This window comes from Rhipicephalus sanguineus, chromosome 1 (assembly GCF_013339695.2).
Source record: "Rhipicephalus sanguineus isolate Rsan-2018 chromosome 1, BIME_Rsan_1.4, whole genome shotgun sequence".
In the NCBI taxonomy this organism is placed as follows: domain Eukaryota; kingdom Metazoa; phylum Arthropoda; class Arachnida; order Ixodida; family Ixodidae; genus Rhipicephalus; species Rhipicephalus sanguineus.
In genome coordinates, this window is record NC_051176.1 from 270,343,056 (window position 1) to 270,363,079 (window position 20,024).

Genomic DNA, 20,024 nt, shown 5'->3' on the forward strand with positions numbered 1-20,024 from the left:
TGAGACGACTGAGAGAGAAGCCAGAAGCGGCGCGCCACCCCGGCGCCAACCCCGTCTCCGTCGGCGAGCAACGCGCCACAACGGCGCCAAAGGGCAAGCGCGCGATATGTATGGCGTATCGGCGGCTCTTTCATGACGGAAGCCATTCGAAACGCGCTTCAGGAGCGTCCAGTGACTCCTTGCAAAATGTTAACTCTTTTTCTCTGCCTGTACCTTCCAAAAGGGGTCACATGGACGCCCGAAGAGGGTCACGGTTCCATGACCCTCTTTTGACTCTTTTTTTTCTTAGAGTGTAGAAGTGTTGGATGTATGTACAAACTATGTCCATTATTACCACTTTGGCTAAAGAAAGCATTATATTATACACTGTTATATTCCAGGCTAAGTTATTGTGTCTTGTGTTGGGGAACAACGACAGCACAAAACTATAAGACATTACTTACACTTCGAAAGAAGGTACTACGAACGTTCGAGGGATATTACGGTCAACCGCAAGGACTTAGCGCACGTCCGTTATTCTCTAAATATCTCATATTACAAGCAAACCAAATATATTATTATAAGTTATTATTGTATATCCAAAATAATAAACTATACCCCATGTACGATTCTTCTCGATGTGCTGAGTACTGTCTCCGTACACATAGTATAAGAACTCCGCAAATTAGAACAACCTATGGTCAACAACATATTGATTATCAAATACCGAGTCTCCTCAACAAACTGAATGACGTAGTTGACCTGAATAAGAAAACTTCCAAAAATAAGTTTAAGGAAATTCTCCTTTATAATGGCATTGAATACGCATAATACAGACATTTGGATTATCCATTACTTTATGTGTCCCAACTGCTTAGAGTACAGTTACACTCTTTGTCTCCTTTTGTTTTTTGTTTTTTTTTTGTTTGTTCAAGCTGCTTAGGAATGTGTGTCTGCAGACGCTTTCTTTACGTCACCTATTGCATATATTGCGATAACGATGTTTTTTTAGGTACTTCAGTACTATTTACTGTCCTGTTCCTTTTTTATGTTTGTGATGGTTATATGTTTGATCAGAATTTGCAAACTGTATTTGTATAAAATGATGTTCTCTAATTGTGTCTAAGTTGTGTATGACATGTTATAATAGTTTTTATCTTTATGTTATTATTTTTTTTGCCAGACTTTATTTCGGAGCAAAAGCCTCCGTCAGGCTACGTAGCCTTTTGCTTTTGCTTCGTTTTTTCTGTTGTACGTACAGAAAATAAATCAAATCTCAAAAAAAAAAAACTATACAGGGTTTTTTTTTTTTTCAAGCAGAGTTATCTATGATTTTGCTAGCATATCTACCTCATTGTACAGTTCGGATCGCAGTGTTAAGGCCAAACCCCATATGCGCGAAAATGCACGCGACAGCGACGAGCGATGCTGTGAGCGACGAAACGAGCCGTTCGCGCGACATGTCGCGTGGTCGATATCGCGCGGTCGCTCGGTTTTTCAGATTTGGAGTCCGTCGCCCATCGCCCGGAAGTGATGTGCTCAAGCAGCCAATAGCAAAATACCGCAACAGGATGTACATCAGTGACGTACCGTTGGTTGCCGCCACTTCCTTATCGACGCGCACCAACAACGACGTTCATCAACATGACCAACGGCGACGACCGCAACGTTGACATTGTTGAACGCGAACGTTCGTTACGAGACTTCAGGGACGGGAACTACAAGTCCCGCGCCGTCTGTGACACGGCTTGGCAGCACATAGCAGCAGTGATGGGATCTAAAAAAATACTGCAACACAATTATAAACATTTTATGTATAACATTACGCAACATAACATCGTATTTTGCATTGCATACCGCTGACAAAGGGTCACTTTTGGTACGAGTAAACGCCCTCATGCTGCAGCAACAGTGGAGATCGCTCTCCGAAGCCATTGCGTGAATGGGGTTTGCCTATCCAAGCGACCGCTTGTGCGAAGGCGATCTACGTCGCGTATATGGGGTTTGGCCTTTACCGTCTTCTCCGAATCGCCTGCAAGGTATGCACCCCAGGACAGCCACAAGATACCAGTGCCACGGCTCTTATTAATTGAACTGATACAGCGCAACGCGGGAAAAAAAGAAGGAACAGCCGAGCCGGCCAGACGAAAGGATAGAGCACTATGTCCTTTCGTCTGGCCGGCTCGGCTGTTTCTTCTTTTTCCCCGTGATGCGCTGTACCAGTTCAAGTACGCAAACCAACTCGCCCGATCGTCAACACTTGGCTCTTACTAAGCTGAACACGTACGAGGAATATTCAACAGCCGTCGCCCTCGCACAATGGGAACGGCTAAACACCACGCCACAAGGACGGGCCATATTGAACAAACTTAGTTTTCGACATCTCGCTCGTGAAACGTGTCGCTTATGAGAACAGTTGCAGCCTTGAAGAAGGCAAGTCCGCTTGTCGAAACGTTGGCTCCAGAGACACCCCGTGTTCCAAGGATTTTATACCTCGTGAGGATTTCTCATCCGCTCCCGCTCTCGCTGGACGTGGGATGCAGGAAGAAATGGGAAACTTTCATGAACGCGGGTTTGGTTTTACGTTACAAAACTGCGGGTAGTCAGAGGTAACTCCGCGCACCCTCTACGACCCTACCTGTCTACCATCATGCTACTTTCGCCGGTTAGATTATCCTTTCCTCTATAATTTTATTCTGCAGATGGGCGCAGAATGACCTCCCTTCTTATATTCCCTCATTTACCCTGCACGTGTACGATACCTAGTGGGGTGCGACCACGTTTAAATTTCTCACTTCTTTTTTACATCGAAACTGTATTCTTGGTCGGAAAATTTTGTGGCGTACACACATGACTATCATGAAAGAACGTAAGAATGGGCTTGTTGGTGGTGATACATGGTGAAACTTGTGGCGCACAAAAAAGACACGGACGAAGAAAGCGAAGACTGGGCGAAGCGCATCGTCCAATCTTCACTTTCTTCGTCCGTGTCTTTTTTGTGCGCCACAAGTTTCACCATGACTATCATCATCATAAACGAGTATGTGCCACAGAGACTGGGGAACCGATGGGCCGCGTATAGCAAGAGGGTGAGAGAAAGATAGAAAGGAAGAGATTGAAAGAAAGAGAAAGAGAGAAAATGTTGGCGAGAAAAAATTCCTCAGGAGGTGGCGGGATTCGAACCCCCGTACGCACGATCCGAAGGTAAGCGTCTTAACCACTCGTCCATCCAGGCACTTTGACAATTGAACGCAAACGGCATATGTTTCTTTGCAATCAGGCATACACCATAGAGGTTAGTATTCGTTTCAATAAAGAAAATCATAAACTATGCATCAAAACCGCATGATGGATGATAAGACGCCTGCGAAGAATGGGCACACCCTCTCACGCGTTCCCGGTAAGGATTAGGTTGCAGTTACCTTGCCCTTCACGCGAGGGCTTCGAATGATGTGAAACGGCCCTTCCTTTTCCCCGCGTGTGTTTCCCACTTTCATATATAAAAGGGAGACCTGTCTAGCAGCTCATTCATTTCATTCTAAGACTGCCATGGGTAGACCACGGAAATTAAAGACACCAGAAGAACAGCATTAATACAATGCTCGACGAAAGGAACAAATTCGTCTTGCTGAAAATGGTCGCGGAACCACTCACGGTCCCCCACAGCGACCACACAGCGAATATCACTACCATTACGGAAAAGTAATAATAAAACATATCCCCCGCCTCCCCATCAGGATGTGTGGTGTTTGATACAGCTTCGCTGGAGATTCACGTTCGTAGGGCAGGATTTTTTTCTCGATCACGATCTCCTCTGTCTTAAACCTCAAGCGCTGATGTCAACCGAACTCTGAAATTGCACGTTTCAGAATTACGAAGCGTCAAGACCCATATGCGAGCACCAGTTGAGGTCCTGTTTAGCACAATTTGCGCATTTCCTGACCTCCGCCGCCGTCGAAAACACGCTTCGGTAAACAAACCGGCATTTACGTCGCTGCTATATTATATGCTCAGATTCATTTGCCTGCTCGGTGCCGTTAATACGCGCTCCTTGCTCCACAATAATGTCGTCACGTTTCTTCAGTCACTTCCACGGACTACACGTGCGTGCTTAAAATGACAACGCAAAGTCTCGCGCGAAGCGTCACACGGTTGTCGCGCTTGGATCGCGCTTCATTCATGCCGAGCACGTCCATCGAAGCCCTACAATGGCGACATGCCAGATGATAGCGAGACAGTTTGCACGAAGTTCACGCATTTGTTTTGTTTGAATAAAAATACCGGGAACAGAGAGCTCCGAGAGTTGTATGAATGGCAACTCAACGTTCGCCGAGCCTCTAATCCTCTAAATCTCATTTGGAAGCGCAGCGTTATATTGCGTGTTCATAGGCCCAGTTCAACTCAAATATTTGGCACGTCTCTATGGGCACTATCTATCCAAGGTCACAGCCCGTACGGATAAAATCTGAATAAGTTTTAAAAATGTAGTACGTGGTGAAGGGTAAGTGCGGCGCTCCATTTAGCTCCCTTTGGATTTAAGCTTGCTTACGACTGCGACACACGGCAATAGTGGGAACAACCTTGACGGCTGAAGGTTGCGAATTGCTTGAAGTCGCCTCTCAGAAGACTCGCGAGTGCGACATATTGTAAATCCACACATGTACAACTGAGAACTTGTTTTCGTGGATGCGTAAAAGCTTACATAAGCCTAATATAAAGCCGATGCTATTCAGTTTTCATTTTCTCGTCAGCGTGAACCACTGTGTTAATAATTTCAGTGGTAATCGTCTCACTTTTTCGTTCTTTTCTGCTTATTGAATTGCGGTACTCACACGGTCATGGTACAGTTAGGTAGACTTCCACTCAACATGCGAAGAAGACACGCAAAGGCAGTCACAGAGATGGCGTGCAAGTGAAAGGAAAAATGGAGGCTGCCCTCTGTTAACTATTTTAATCTGGCTAAACCTAACCGATATTCTTTTAGCAGTTCCATCATAGAACGGCAAACTTCATAGTTAATTTATAAGCGCAGGATTCCTTAGAGTAAAGTGCAAAAACGGTAGAAAAACTAGCAGCTGGACAAATAGTAAATAAGTATATCGCTGGTAATGCAGTGATCCGTGTAATGGCCGTAGGTATCATTTTCTTTCTTTCTTTCTTTCTTTCTTTCTTTCTTTCTTTCTTTCTTTCTTTCTTTCTTTCTTTCTTTCTTTCTTTCTTTCTTTCTTTCTTTCTTTCTTTCTTTCTTTCTTTCTTTCTTTCTTTCTTTCTTTCTTTCTTTCTTTCTTTCTTTTGTCAGCTGTGAAACTCTGAGCAGGCTACCATACCGCAACTTCTTGAAATCAGCTGGACCGAAAGAGAATTAATGCCGTTGAGATAGTTGAGATAATTGGTGTGCTTGTGGTTGAATGCTCAGGCAGTGGCGGTGGTGGGGCAAGGTATAGTTAGCCCACGAAGAATCAATGATCCCATGCGCTCTTTTACTCAAGGAACCTCTTGACTTGGCGCAAGTCTTGTTAACAGTGTGCACCACTGAAGGTACAAGGGGAAATTCTGTGCAGTGAACTAAAATTAACAATATGGCGACAAAGCTCCGAAATTAAACGACGTAGACAAGAGCGTGTTGCTTGAAACGTGAGCTCTGTGAACATGTGCAAATGTATACTGGACTCGACAGCAGTTCGCACAAAGCCAAGTAGGTGTACGCCCAAATATACAAGTAACGCATCATGTATCACGCCGTTACTTTTCGTGTTTCGGCACCATAAGCATATTTGTTGACTCGTTTGTGCCGTCTTTAAGATTGCGCATTTGTGGCATTCAAATGGCCACACTGCACTATAAGCGACTGAACCGTTTGAAGTGCGTGCCGCCTGGAGCAAATAGGCTTTGTCTTACCCACAATATAAATAACTTGATCCTAAACATATTTACTGCCTTGCACAATGCAAGAGAGAAAATATGAAAGAGGACAACACATGGGCAAGGCTACACCGAAGGAATATGAACAAAAGTGGACGTAACAACAAGAAACTTGAAAGACAGGTAGTTGGCCCACGTGTGAGACGCTTTAGATGATCGTACAGATGCAACTTAAACTTCAGTGGCTGTAGAAATTGCGGTATATCTTTTAGACATTTCAAACCCTGACCGCCAGGAATGCGACGCATGTATAATGCCTATGAAGCAGACGATAGAATGAATTCGATTCAATTTCAATTTTGGTTATTTCCATACATACTATGTTGGCGCATAGTAACTCCCTATCAATAATTGTTTATAACTTTTATAACACTTAACCAATTTTCATGAAACAAAACTCTCTTTTTTTTCGTTACAATCGGATGATTTACTGCATTTATGTCGTTGGAGGTATCGGAGACACGACTTCAACAAAAGCTGTGGGTCCATACGTTATTCGGAACACATTTTCCAGGAGGCTGGTTGGAGCGTGGTGGCTCCCTAAAATGGCCTGCAAGCAGTCCTGACGCCCAGCGACTTTTTCCTCTTGGGGTGGGCTAGAGAGGACGTTTATCGCGCAACACGAAAAGCGTAATGCTTAATTCGAGGGGCGAATTCAGCTAGTTTTTGCAAACGCACGACACGAATACCTGCAAAAGTGTGTCGAAAACACACCCAATCGTTTACAAAAGAAAAAAAAAACTAGTGAATAATGTCGGTGCTTACACGGGATTTTAACAATGCATAACCATTCTCCCACGGTATGCAAGGAACAAAATGCACTTTGTTTCACTTGTTATTGGTTAAGTTGGTTAAGTCGTTAAAATTGGTTGCGTATTACAAAAGTTATAAATAATTCTTTATAAGGGGCTACTTTATGCCCACCCTCTATTTGTCGTATAATATTGCAAAAAAAAAGTGCCCTGACTCATAATGATAAGCTGGAAGCATCCCCATTGTAGCGTAGCAGCTACGCTGTTAAGTTTGAGGACGCAATTTCGATTTCCGGACACGGCGGCTGCATCTCGTTGATGGCGAAATGCAAGAGCACCTGTATACATAAATTTAGGTGCACGGTAAGGAACCCCAAGTGGTCGAAATTATTGTCGTCCACAACGACGTACCCCCTAATCATATCGCTGTTTTGGCCCATGAAACACCAGAATTTATATTTCTTTTTTTTAACGCTTGCGAAAGAGCAGCGTTTCTTTGCGTTACTCTATGGCTTATGTTCAGGCCCGTAGCCTGGAATTTTTTTCGGGGGGGGGGGGGGGGTGGGCATTTGCTGAAAACCTTGACTATTGAGAAAATAACCTATTTTCATTATTTATTTTTGGTAAAAACACCTACTTCACCAAAATTTCTGGGGGGGGGGGCGAGTCCGGGCCCCTAGCCCCCCCGCCCCCTGGCTACGGGCCTGATTATGTTACTGTCGGTGGGACTGGTGTTGGCGCGACATGACGTGTTGCGTCTGCGAATGAAACGGTAATGTGCATGGCGCGCGGCGTGCGTTCTAGTTAGCTCTGTTTGTATGAATGGGAAAGCAGCAACGCGCGTTCCCCGAAGCATCACGTTAATGCAATGCCGCCACCGTTTGCATGTATCTCATTAACCTTCGTGTGATAGCGTACGAAACTAGCTCGCTCCTGTTATTAGCGAATGCGCCCTCCTCGGCAAGTGGAGGAGGGCAAACGCCAGGCGTCCTGCTTTCACTCTCCCCCTTGAAGCAAAGCGCTATTTGTTTACACGAATTTTCTTAACGATGTTTTCACGTACTCATGCTATATATCTCCGGTTAGCGCAGGAAGACGACGCTTCTTTCCATAGCGCATCGTTTCTGTTTACGTGTCTGCGCAGTGCTAGAAAGATTATTCGATGCGCTACTGTGTAATTCAAGTACAGCCGCTACACTTCGTACGAACTTGCTACCTCATACTTTCAGAAAAATGTTCTTTCCTGTCTCTCTCTAACGAATAAATTACTACTCACTTCGCTGGTATATTTCCTCTTCTATTTTCGAAAGTAAACAACTTTTCTTTCATTTTCCTTTCTTTATTAAAAAAATAACGTGACAGCAAACGTGATAGTGTACAGGACAAAGTGCAGTGCAACGTGTACTGAAAAGAATCGTCCTCACTCTTTACGAGAACAAGTTCTTGAACACGCTTAGTTCACGCTTAGTTTTTGGGCATAACTTTGTTTTTGTTCATTATTATGGTTGCGTAGGTAACTGTGGTAACAAGAAATTAACGCTATGTTATATCTACGCGATAGCATATTATTGTGATGACTGTGTCGTCTCGAAAGTCGCCTGGGGGTGCGTCATTGGCAACCCTGCTGTACTCGCTGCGAGTATAGTCAAAATCACTCGTGGCTACTAATGCAAAACGTAAAACGTACACTAAACATGAGGCAGTAGCCCCGCCACGGTGGTCTAGTGGTTATGGCGCTCGGCTGCTGAGCCGAGGGTCGCGGGATCGAATCCCGGCCGTGGCGGCTGCATTTTCGATGGAGGCGAAAATGTTGGAGGCCCGTGTACTTAGATTTAGGCGCACGTTAAAGAACCCCAGGTGGCCAAAATTTCCGGAGCCCTCCACTACGGCGTCTCTCATAATCATATCGTGGTTTTGAGACGTTAAACCCCAGATATTATTATTAAAGCATGAGGCAGTATTTACTAAACTCCCTTGTGAGGAACGAAAGGAGGTAAGAAAGACATGCGAGCCTGCGGGGAATTTTTGGTATGCAACGCCTCATTTTTGCGTTCGCGATCAGCACGGCTACTAGAAAAGCAGTTTGTCTCGACGCGCCGTAAGCAAAGCAAAGCAAAGCACAGAAAGGAAGGAAGGAATGAGGAAAGAAAGAAAGAATGAAGCTGGTAGCAGCCACAAGCAGTAAGATCTCCTCTTCCGCATCAGTTTATTAAAAAAAAACCAAATATGGGCATTACGCTGGGATAGTAAGAAAAATGAAAATGAATCATAGCAATCAACAAAGCCGGTTGAAGAGTACCAGTTGCCCCCTCATAAGTATGTCTGGCCGACATGCTATAATCTGCTGGATTTGAAAGCATGGCCCCGAAATGAAATTAAGCAAAGCCATCAGGAATTTGAAAAATTTTTTCGGACGAAAAGGATCTCTTTCCTTTTCTCTCTTTCCCTACCTGCTGCAAACACGAGAAGTATGCGGTGGAAACAACAGCTACGAATCTCGCAGTGTGGTACATTCTTTCGGAAAGCGAAGAATTTCAACAAACTCGAGGTACTTTTTTTTCTCCCCCCATTTTTCCACGAAGCTTCTCTAATGAAGAGCGCCCGAACATTTCGCGCTTCTGTCACGCTCCGTTCATGTTCATTTTATAGTGCACTTTATGTATACACCTGTTGCTGCTACATTAAAATAAGGAAATTGTAGTTTTATTCTCTTACACGTATTCGACCTCAGATGACCGAACACAGAATCACAATCTCTAGGATATAGCACTACAGGCTCGTTCAGTTGTTGGTATTCAAGTAATACCAACAATTGTGACCGAAAATACTAACTGTTCCTTTGCAAGGAAAGTTCAGCTGAGCAGTAAGCTACCGATAGTTGCACAGATGGATAACATAGTTGTACTACAACGCTTATAGCGCTGTCCAGTGGTGCAGTCATCGTGTTGTATCACTTCTACAGAAAGGCACCAAGGCAATCATACTAGACGTATTTTCGCGGTAAAGTGGGATATCAGGCTTTTACTATGGCAACTATATAAGCATTAACTACGGATTGTCCTGGCACACGTTCCATAATGAATGCAGATATTATGTTCAAGACCGCGATGTGTGAAGGTTTCGTTTCATCTACCCGATTCCACTCTTTTCGCCTTTTGTCACTTGTCCTCCTGAAGCAGCTGCCACACTCACCATAATTACTGCATGGTTACCAGGTACGACAAATGACAAGAAATTGTAACATCAAAGAAGACGCAAGATGAATTCTTGGAAAACACGACCCGTGATTTCGCATGTGCAGCCGCAGTAAAAAAAAATGCCACGGATACTTGGCACATTGAAGGCGACAACACAGATAAAGTGACAGATTCGCACGTGATTAACACTTAAGAGTTCATGCGCAGAAAAAGAGGAGCCAAACTCACATAGCATTTCGTTCGTAAGTATCCTTTTTCATTGATTAGCCGCCTTCACTAATATGTCCAGCATCAGCAGGGCCTGGAATTTTCTCCTTACTAATAATTCTAAATAATGCCATCGTCGGGGACTTCATATCGTTGTTCTGCTCATGGAACCTGGCTATCTGGCCGCCACTTTCTGACCACTTCCCCAAGAAAAGGGTAATTTCTCATTCTTTCTCAGGGTAAAGGGTAATTTCTCAGTATAACTCATTCTTTCCACCAAGACACTGGTGGAAAGAGTGAGTTATAGCTGCAGAACAGAGTCTTCGCGATTTGAATAGGCTTTCTATACTTAAATTGCGTTTGAAAGTCACAAAAACGGGCACGTCACGTCACGGACAAGTGTTGGTACTGCGCTCGCATTCAGATTGCTTTGCGTAGTCTGCTGTTGTTTACGTGCACCACAATTCCTGCTTAAAATTACAGTCTGCATATTATTGGGCACCCCCGCTTTATTACATGCTTATTACGAAGCGAAAGGTGTTGACGCAGAGAACCGGCGCTTCCTTCACTGAAGCTATAGTCAAACCACGTCGAGCCGCCGCGCATGCGCAGCGAACAGCAGCGCACGAACACGAACCGCGCTCACCTATGCCACTGTTCGTAGCATGTGTAGCGCGTACGACTTCGTCGGTGCTGCACATCGAAAAATTCCGACAAAAAACGTCTTACGGCGTTTTCCGCGTTACCATTCCATGAATAAACACCGCTTTGTATGCTTTGTATAGCACTAAAGAAACGAAGTACCACAAAAATTAGTTGTCAGCCGCTTTAAAGCATTTAGGACAGCAAAAAGGGTGTCCGAGTGAATCTAGGAACAAAAAATTCGCACTAAGCTAGTGAAAAGCTATATATAGAGCAAACTTAAAGCGTAATTAGCGATGAAAAAAGAGACCGAAATTAGACCCTTATGCGCTCGTTCAAACTGCGTGATCCCAAAACCGAAGCCGGAAGCGCGTTTTTAATTAACGATAGCTATCCACCGATCGTGCAATTAGTGCAGTAAAAGAAAGAAGGCTAAGTGTTCCATGCAAGAATTAAATGGTAGTATACAGACGAAGGTAAGGCGACGTAGGTGAAATTAAGGAGATTCAATCGAGGTTAACCTCTGACATCGGAAAGAGAAAAGGGCCTTCAGTGGAGCGTCTTTTCACTGCTGCATGACGAAGGAAGCAACGACAAACCACGCGGTGCACTAATGCGTCCGGGAAACGATTTTTCTTGTTCGACGTCAAGAGCCGCTGTTTCCCCTTTCTCTTTACTACGTTTATTCTTTTTATTTCGGCCGCCGCTGTTGAACTTATGTGTTTGTGTCCTGAACAGACTAGCGCCATGTTCGAGAAAGCCGTAGACTGTCGTGTGAGTAAAACCAGCGGTGTACTGGTGGGGCGTATTGGGTGTTATACTCATGGCGCGGAAAACAATGACTACCATTTTTCGCAACGCAGTCAAGCCTACAGTATAGGCTGTGCAACATGTTGCTTCGAAAATGTCACTCCCATCACAGCCCTAAGTACACATAACGACTGATAATATTCGCGGGAAGTTCATCATTCTGCCTAAATTCGATTGCAACGAATGTGTTGTAGGTTTCCTTCAAAGCTAATATAATTCAATCTTGATTTCCGTCGAAATATTGCAAGTTTTCGTTAGCACATTGTGAAGTAAGCGACGGCAGCATAATCTCTGTCTGCGATGATCTGCATGATGATTGATGTGCATTTAATATAACGAGAACATCGCCAATAACGATACGTACTATACGTATTATGTGAACGCACAGCGAGAGTAAACGGGAATTCAATGCAATTCTAATATATTTACATGCGCCAGTGTTGGCACTGTCTACAAAAGGTAGAGTTGCCACTGCCCAAAAGCTGCAGAATTTAAAGGAAAACTAAGTGCGAAAATCAATGTACGGATAACGTGAAGTGGCGGAGTTCCATTATGAGCCTAACTGCTAGATAATTTGCATAAAAAAAAAACAAAAAAAAACACGTATATTACCCAAAAATGATTTTCTTGACAAAAAAGGCATTCTAGGAAGCTTGAAACTCCACAGCGAAGACAGCGAGACACGCACTTGTGTCTATCGCCTGCTTCGCGGTACTGACCTCAAACACTCAGCGCATTAAGATGCTGTTTACTTAAGTAAAATATCGCGCATTTTCCTGAGGCCGTATGGCTTAGTTGACGCGAAACGTTGCTAAATTGTTTAGTGCGGGCAAACCGTAAGCAATCCCCCGCGGAGATGACACGATACGTTTCCAGAGAAATTATCGTGTCACCTTCGTGCAGTTGTCACAGCAAGTCACGCCAAAACACGTGCTGCCCTCTCCTGCGCTGTCAGCCCGCACGCATCCACGTCGGCGCAAACTTACCGCTCGTCAACAGGTGTCAGTGGGAAGTAGGCGCACGGAGCCGTCGTGCCTCGCAGGCTGGGCCTTCGTTAAATCAGCTCCGACGCTGTTGTCAGTGCAGAAGAAGGTGGCACCGAAGCAAGTCTGTCTAAAATGGGTTGAACAGCCTTCGCGTCACCTTTCGCGTGGCCGTATTCCGGGATTCACTGTCAACTCGAGCCGAACACCTCGAAGAGTCGTCGTTCATGTCATCAGCGTAGAAACAAAGACGGCCGTCGTTTCTTTTCTTTTAAGTCTTCCGATTAGAGATTAAGAGCTGCGTTCGTTCACGCGGATGCCCGCGATACCGTTGCGATCCACGACGAAAACGAATTGTGCGCGGTGGCGCGTGACGTTGTAGTTTTGCCGGCCCGTCGACGGGCGTCAGTCCCGAGCGCGGCGTGCGACGCGTGTGAGATGAGCCGCGGAAGCTCCCCGGGCCGCCGTCGGTTCGAGTGCGCCTGTCGCTGCCGATGTGAGCGCGCGGGTCGAGCGAGTACCGGGTGCGCCGGAGTTTCGGAAACAGGGCCCGAACCCGCCCCCGGAGCGCGCGCGCACGCCCCCTTCGCCTTTTCCTTATCGTGGACGGAGATCGGCCCCGCTTTTCTTGCTTCTTCGGACGCGCAGTTCGGGTAGTTTCCCCTATCGAGCACAGCGCTCGCATGTGTGCCCCTTTGGTGCTTTCAAGTTGAGACACTCCCTACTGCCAGCAGAGCGGTGCGCAGCCAGTAAGAAAAAAAAATGAATAAAAATAACGGAGCGCTGTTCGAACGCTCCCTGTTTACGGCAGGGAAGGGTGATCGGGTTCTTTGTGTGCGATTGGGGGGGGGGGGGGGGGGGGGGCGTGCAGAGTGATCCGCTGCCTTCTGCCTCCACTTCGAATATCGTTGCGCCAACTGGAGCGCTTTCTAGCAGTGCTCAATCGTCAGGCGGCAAAGCCATGCGAGGCAGGGCCAGCGCGACGCGTCATTATGCACATACGGTGCGCATTGTCTGCCAGGACAGCGGCGGCTAGTTTCTCAGAGTTACCCTCGGAGATACCATCAATTCTACGCCGAATTTCTTTGCAATGGGGCTCTGCTTCTACCCATTTCTTCCCTATTTTACCCTTAGAAAAATCAGTGAAGCTAGCGCTTACGCACAAATAATACAAGCACGTAAGCCAGCAGCGTCTCACAAAAGGGGAACAATAAAGTAATAGGGGCACCAGTACGAATAAGATTAGTAGCATTACTAGCGTCAGAGTGGCCGGGTAGTTTGCTTGTCGTTTCATGCTCGCTTGGTTATGAGCATTTGAGAACAGCGCGCACAAAATCGCATTACACATTTGAGCAGCACCGTTTCATTTGTTTTATTTAAACAGTGCCTTGAAATGCCGGGAAATACACTTAGTTCTGCACCGTGTGCCAAAGCCGTACAAGGAGCTGTAATATAACAATTAATAGATTGCAATAACGATGTCAGGCCAAGGAACACTTTCGTCATTGTTATACTCGTAACTGTCGATTAAAATACTCACCATGTCTTTTCCACTGACTTCGGCTCGCACGAGCAGTAACAAAATTAAGTTACGGTGTTTTACGCTCCTATACCATGATAATATGATGAGCCAGACTATAATGGCACAATTCCCAGAATAATTTGACCACCAGGGGTTTTTTTTTTCTTTTTTCATTCCAAAGACACCAGCGGTATTGCGTTTCGCCGTCGTAAATGTGACGCTGTAACCGAAATGAACCCCTCAAGCTCAGTAGCTCCACGCCAAAGCCACTGAGCTACCGCGAAAATAGGGAGTAGTAATAACGCCGTGACCTCTAAGAGACCAGATCATCAATTGTGCCAGTGTTGATGGCCGAGAGACATTTCAATGAAAAAACTAAATTATTAGTGGTTATTGTCTAACATCGATTTCTCCGGAGTTGCTGATGCTTTTCCTAGTGCGATTCGTGTGACTTCTGAGGAACCTCGTCTATTATGGAGCGTCTTGAACGATTACAAGGCAACGCTAAAAAGTTCACGCGTCCCTTAGCTGTAAGATCAACCAGTGTTTCAAAGTAGAGATCATTGCCAGCCATTTTAGCATTAAAAAAAAGGCTTTTTTTTAGTGGCCACTAAGTCGGCGCTACATTATCCGTAGCGAACACGTCGATGAAGCTTCTTCCCGCGTTAACAAGAATATTGTGAGTCTAACCCCATCTCGCTGTCAAGAACCGGTGCGCCAACAAAGCTTCGCACGCTCACGCGAGATGGTCCATGCGGAACACAACACGATCCAGGCACACACAGCTGCATCGTCTTGGCGCTTCTCTACATCGCATCTGGACTTTCTACAATCGAGACAACTGTTTGCCGAGCGTGGCTTGGAATACCTTTTAATACTAATACTTTTGCTTGCCCCATCGAAATGGCCGACAGTGCTGCCTTTGACGACTTCAGTAACCATCGAATATATTATTTGCCATTTCCGTCGCCATAAGACACAGAGACGATCGCTCGAGTCTGCATGTGCTTGCACATCTCGATGACCGGCGGCGTTGTGGGAAGTTATAAATTCTTGGGATGCCGACTTGTATGGTTGTAAGCGGTCGTGTTATAAAACGGGAAGAGGGCGCTGCTGAAGCTCCTACACGTCCTACACGGCCTTATTCAACGACCCGATGTTTTTTTTTTTTTGTGTGTGTGTGTGTGTGTGTGTGTGCGTGCGTGCGTGCGTGCGTGCGTTTGTGCGTGTGTCTGTGTGCGTTTGTGTTTTAGCGCGTGTGTATGCGTGCATGCGTGTATGTGTGTGTGCGCTTGTGTTTTAGCGCCTTTGTGCGTGCGTGCATGTGTCTGTGTGCGTTTGTGTTTTAGCGCGCGTGCGCGTGTGTCTGTATGTGTGTGCGTGTGCGTTTGTGTGTGTGTCTGTGTGCGTTTGTGTTTTAGAGCGCGCGTGTGTGTGTGCGTGTGTCTGTATGTGTGTGTGCATGCGTGTGTATGTGTGGGGAGGGGTGTGGGTGTGTGTGTGTGTGTGTGCTCCCTTCCCTGCTTTTCTTTCCATCTTTCAGCTTTCCCGTACCCCTTTTCCAGTTTCGGGTAACAAGATGGATGTGTGTGTATTCCAAATTGCCTATTTCTTGGTCAATTTTCATTCTCAGATAGGAACAGTGATAGCCACCAGATGCGATTTTTTTTCTGACATGAACAACTTTATCTTACCGTTGTGCCAACTCATTCCGCGTTTAGATAATATAGTAACGTCTTTGTAAATCGCTCCACAACTGCATTTCTTACAGCGATTTGACAAGTGCGCTCATGTTAGTAAGTAGCGACTACTCGTGCTCATTTGATATCGTAATAAATATCAGTCTATTACGTTGTCTTGTTTCTTGTTTTCGCACTTCTTACATACTCAAGCCGCCAAGTGACGCGGAAAATGCGTAAGACTTTGAGTGCTATTTATAGATAAATAAAATCTCAGTTCCTTTAACTGCGTTTCCTCTACTGGTTCACATTGATGTGAACGCTAACGCGATGATGTAATTACTACATGTCACTGTGGAATACGAAGGCAAAGTAAGCGTGCCTAGATTTTTAGGGTTTTGAATAGTAATCATTGAACCAAGGGCCAAGCTTGTGTAGTTCTTGCCTTCGATCATTTCTTGCAAGTTTTCTCCTACATTCCTGAACAACCAAATGCCATTTGAAAATAAGCTGGTATACTTTGTTGTAAGTACGTAGTAAATAACCTTAGCAAGCCTCGCGGTTCCCTGCTTTGCACCCTTAATAACTGGTGTTCTTTCGATTTGCTGGATGTTCTTAATCCAGTGTTTTCACTTCTTCACCCGTCCACTTTTCACGTTGAAGTAAGAAAGGCCACGATTTTTCAATCGAATCCCAGAGTGTTGAAGTCGTGTATAGCAGAGAAACTCCGGCCTGAGTGACCGATTGCATTGCTGTGTGTGTGTGCAGTGCTCGCCTTCTCTCTCTTTTTCTATTTCTAGTCCCCATTACCTTACACCCATTGCAGGGCAGCAAACCTCCCTGCCTTTCCTTTTCAGCTTTCTCCATCTTCTTTCGAAAAAGCTTGGTACTTATAGAATACCAGCACATTTCATAAGTTATTCACGTATGATTCCTCTAGTCCTTAGCCCCGCAATGAATCCGTAAATACAGGTACCCCTACTAAATCGAGTGCCTTTCGTTAAATACGAAAGCTGTGCAGCCAATTGAAAAGGCTTCGACATAGTATCATCCGCTGGATTATCAATTAGTTTATAGATATTCAAGTCACATAAGGTGTTAAAAACGCGTTCCCAATGGAACTTCGTTGATATCGGCGGCCCCTAACTATTTCTACGTTAGTGGAATCATTATGTATGTACCTTGGAAGCCCTGATACAAAGCTCGTCCTCTCTATCTCTCTCTGAGACCCAGTGAATACTTAAAGCCAGCGAAACTTTGCTTGCTGAATGTTGTCACTCTTTTTGGCACATTCGATCCCATGAGCTTTCTGCAGTCCAACAAAAATAACAGACCATGCTTGATTTTGACAAACAGTACAATGAAAAAGAATAATGCCACATTCGAGAAAACATGCAGCAGCCCAGAAGTGTTGCGTAACAAATGTTCTGCTGCCAGCCGATCCGACGAACCTATTTATTTATAGATTCGAAGCTTAGGAGCAATGTATCCCGCGCGTCGCTTTTGTGTAACATATATACAACATCCAGAACATGTACCCACTTCAACGGCAGCATCCCTACCATTACACAGCAGGAAGATGGCTGCATAACAGTCATGCACTCGACAGCGCCTTGGCGTTTTTCTCGCATCATTTTTTTGCGTTATTTTCATTTTATGACGCCCACATGAGCGCAAACAGTACGCACGTATGTGCAGAAGGTTCTTGTGTTATAACCACTGTTATATGCATTGCGCAATCCTTATGTTTACCGAGACGGGGCAAACGATTTCCGGTGAAAATATCTATTCTTTCAAAGCATGTCTAGCCAATCCGCGCGTTTACTCACTCTTTTATTACTATTTTTACTTTTTGTTCATCGTAATTTTGAGAATTGTACGTCTGCGAGGTACAGAGGCGAGCGTTTTCTTCGAGGGGGAGTCGGGCGGAACCACGCTCACGGGTTCGCCGTAGCGTACCTGCGAACGAACACCGCTGAGTGCAGCCCCACAAAAAAAGGCAGCCCGTGAACAGCGTCTTTCCACCGATTCGGCCAGACAGGTTTGGCGTGCGAGAAAACCATATGGCGTCAAGAACGACTCGTTTCCATTTTTGGTTCTTGGCAGGTCTGTCACCGTTCTCCTGACAAATCAATAGAAATCCGCTGGCAAAGGAGGTAGGAAAGAAAGGGGAAGGGGGGTGCGAAGTAAAATGACAGGGCGGAAGACAAAGGCAAGCAGAACAGAAGCCACACACAAGAAAAGAAACGTTGCAGGAAGCTGGGCAGACTTGAAGAGCGTTACCCTCTCGACGTGCAAGGACCACGGTACCGACAATGCGTGTGACGTGAGAGAAGTCTCGAAAGTGCCGAGGTCGGGACGTAAAGGTTAAGAAGTGTTTAAATAGAATACTGCAGCTAAGATAATGCCGCCAAAAAATCTAGCCGATGTTGCGTTTAAATGCTAGATCAGCGTGAATTTTTTGAATACCCAAGAAGTGAAGGCTTCGCAAGCAAATAAGTTACTCTTGCAACGAAAGCACTGGTTCGCTTTTAAATACACTCGCAGTTTTGTGAGTGGTGAACGGAAGCTTACTCTTTCAAAAGTAAAAATCAATGAGTTGATCTTGCTTCTGCGTGTTGATCCGGTTGCCTAGGTTACCATTTCTTTCACAATGAGCAGACATCGAAATCTATCGAGTATGCGTGTTAAGCCCTTTTCTGTGGATTTTCTTTTAATTGGGTATAGTTAATAGAAACATTCACGCAAAATGTTTGACCACTGTGACGTTGCAGTATCGCACTATGCCGCATCATACTGCCGATGTATTCGACGCGTCACGAGGCACCACTTCCACGCCTGCGGTCTCGATGACAGCGACCCACACAGCACATTTCCAGTTCTTCCCCGGTGTGCAACGCACGTACAGCGGGCTGCGTGGCCTCTGTGATCTGCTACTCGCTATATGAACTGTTGTGTCGGCGTTCGACAACACTGCCAATGTTATTGCAAGAAAAAAATTTCAGCCAGTTCCACGCCATGAAAACCATCGGCACTTGAGTTTGTCATTGGCTAGCGACATCACGTGGTGTCGCAAACCTACCACTAGATTTGAAACATACGCGCGCTTACACTTGATTGGGCAAAGCGAAATCATGTGACCTGCCGGCTCAGGCAATAGCGTTTCAGCGAACGCCTCGCGTCACGTGATTTGCCTTCGGCGCCATAGAGTTTCCTAAAATTAACTAGAAGGGACATGGCGCTGCGATCGTTCAGCCACCATGGGAATGATGGGTAGTACACGGATTTGCCTAACCTTCGTGCTTACGGCTTCGAACGCACTTGTGGCTTTGTTTATTGCTGGGCTTTGGCGATTGTTTCAGATAAAAGAATAGACCGTTGTGAACGTCGTGGCCAGATTTGAATTGGTGAGACTAAAAAGGTTAAAGTGGTGAAGTGGAACTGCTGACTTTTGCTGAACTTCGTTTTGCGACAAAGCGGATGCAGGCGACGTGGAGCCAAACAGAGCCGAAAGAACGAAGTTTAGACAAATCCGTGTACTACCCACCATTCCCATGCTGGCTGAAGCGGCATGCGTTGCAGCTCCCATAGACACTAGCGCCAGAGTTCCCTCTAGTAAGTATTGTAGGAAACTCTGTGTTCGGCGCAGCCGGAATCCGTACGTGTGTGAGCTCCCTGTTATCTACATGACTCGTCCCAGGTGCCTTGGCTTGGTTTAATATAATTCATGTAAGTCTTTACATACTGTAATTAATGAAAGTGCGATTTAATTTCCAGGTATTTTGTGCCGAAAGTAATCATCATCATCATCGTGTTCAGTATCATTACCATCGTCACTTCGCTTTATTTATTTATGCACTCCTCCCTCCGCGCACGTGACTTGCGTGACGCCTACTACTACTACAACAACAACTACTACTACTACTACTACTACTACTACTACTACTACTACTACTACTACTACTACTACTACTACTACTACTACTACGACGACGACGACGACGACGACGACGACGATGACGACCATGACGACGGCACAGGGTAGACCAAGACAGCTTCGCCGTGAAACATTACTTACCAAGCAATATGGGGATTCGGTGCGGCGTCAATGACCAAATCCAATGCAACCGGTATGCACGTTAAGTCCACTTTTTCGCGCGCCTTCGCAACTCTTTTATTTTAGTCTGTGTTAGTCGCCTTTTCGTTATGCAATAATCACAATGTAGCCGGTCGTCCATTCGTTAACCTGCCGAAAGCGTGAGAGGCCAGGGTCACGGTCCATGCACTTTCACACTCGATTGGATCGAACGCAATTTCATTGTAGTGAACGC

The 20,024-nt window shown here is 45.5% G+C and overlaps 1 protein-coding gene across 1 annotated transcript in view; it reads right to left on the reverse strand.

The window, feature by feature from the left end:
- Positions 1–13,052, reverse strand: part of LOC119378955 (uncharacterized) — a 126,310-nt gene extending 113,258 nt beyond the window's left edge. The window contains exon 1 of the mRNA XM_037648063.2: positions 12,496–13,052. The gene's annotated coding sequence lies outside the window, so the exon portion shown is untranslated. The remainder of the gene's footprint in view (positions 1–12,495) is intronic.
- Positions 13,053–20,024: the final 6,972 nt, after the last annotated feature.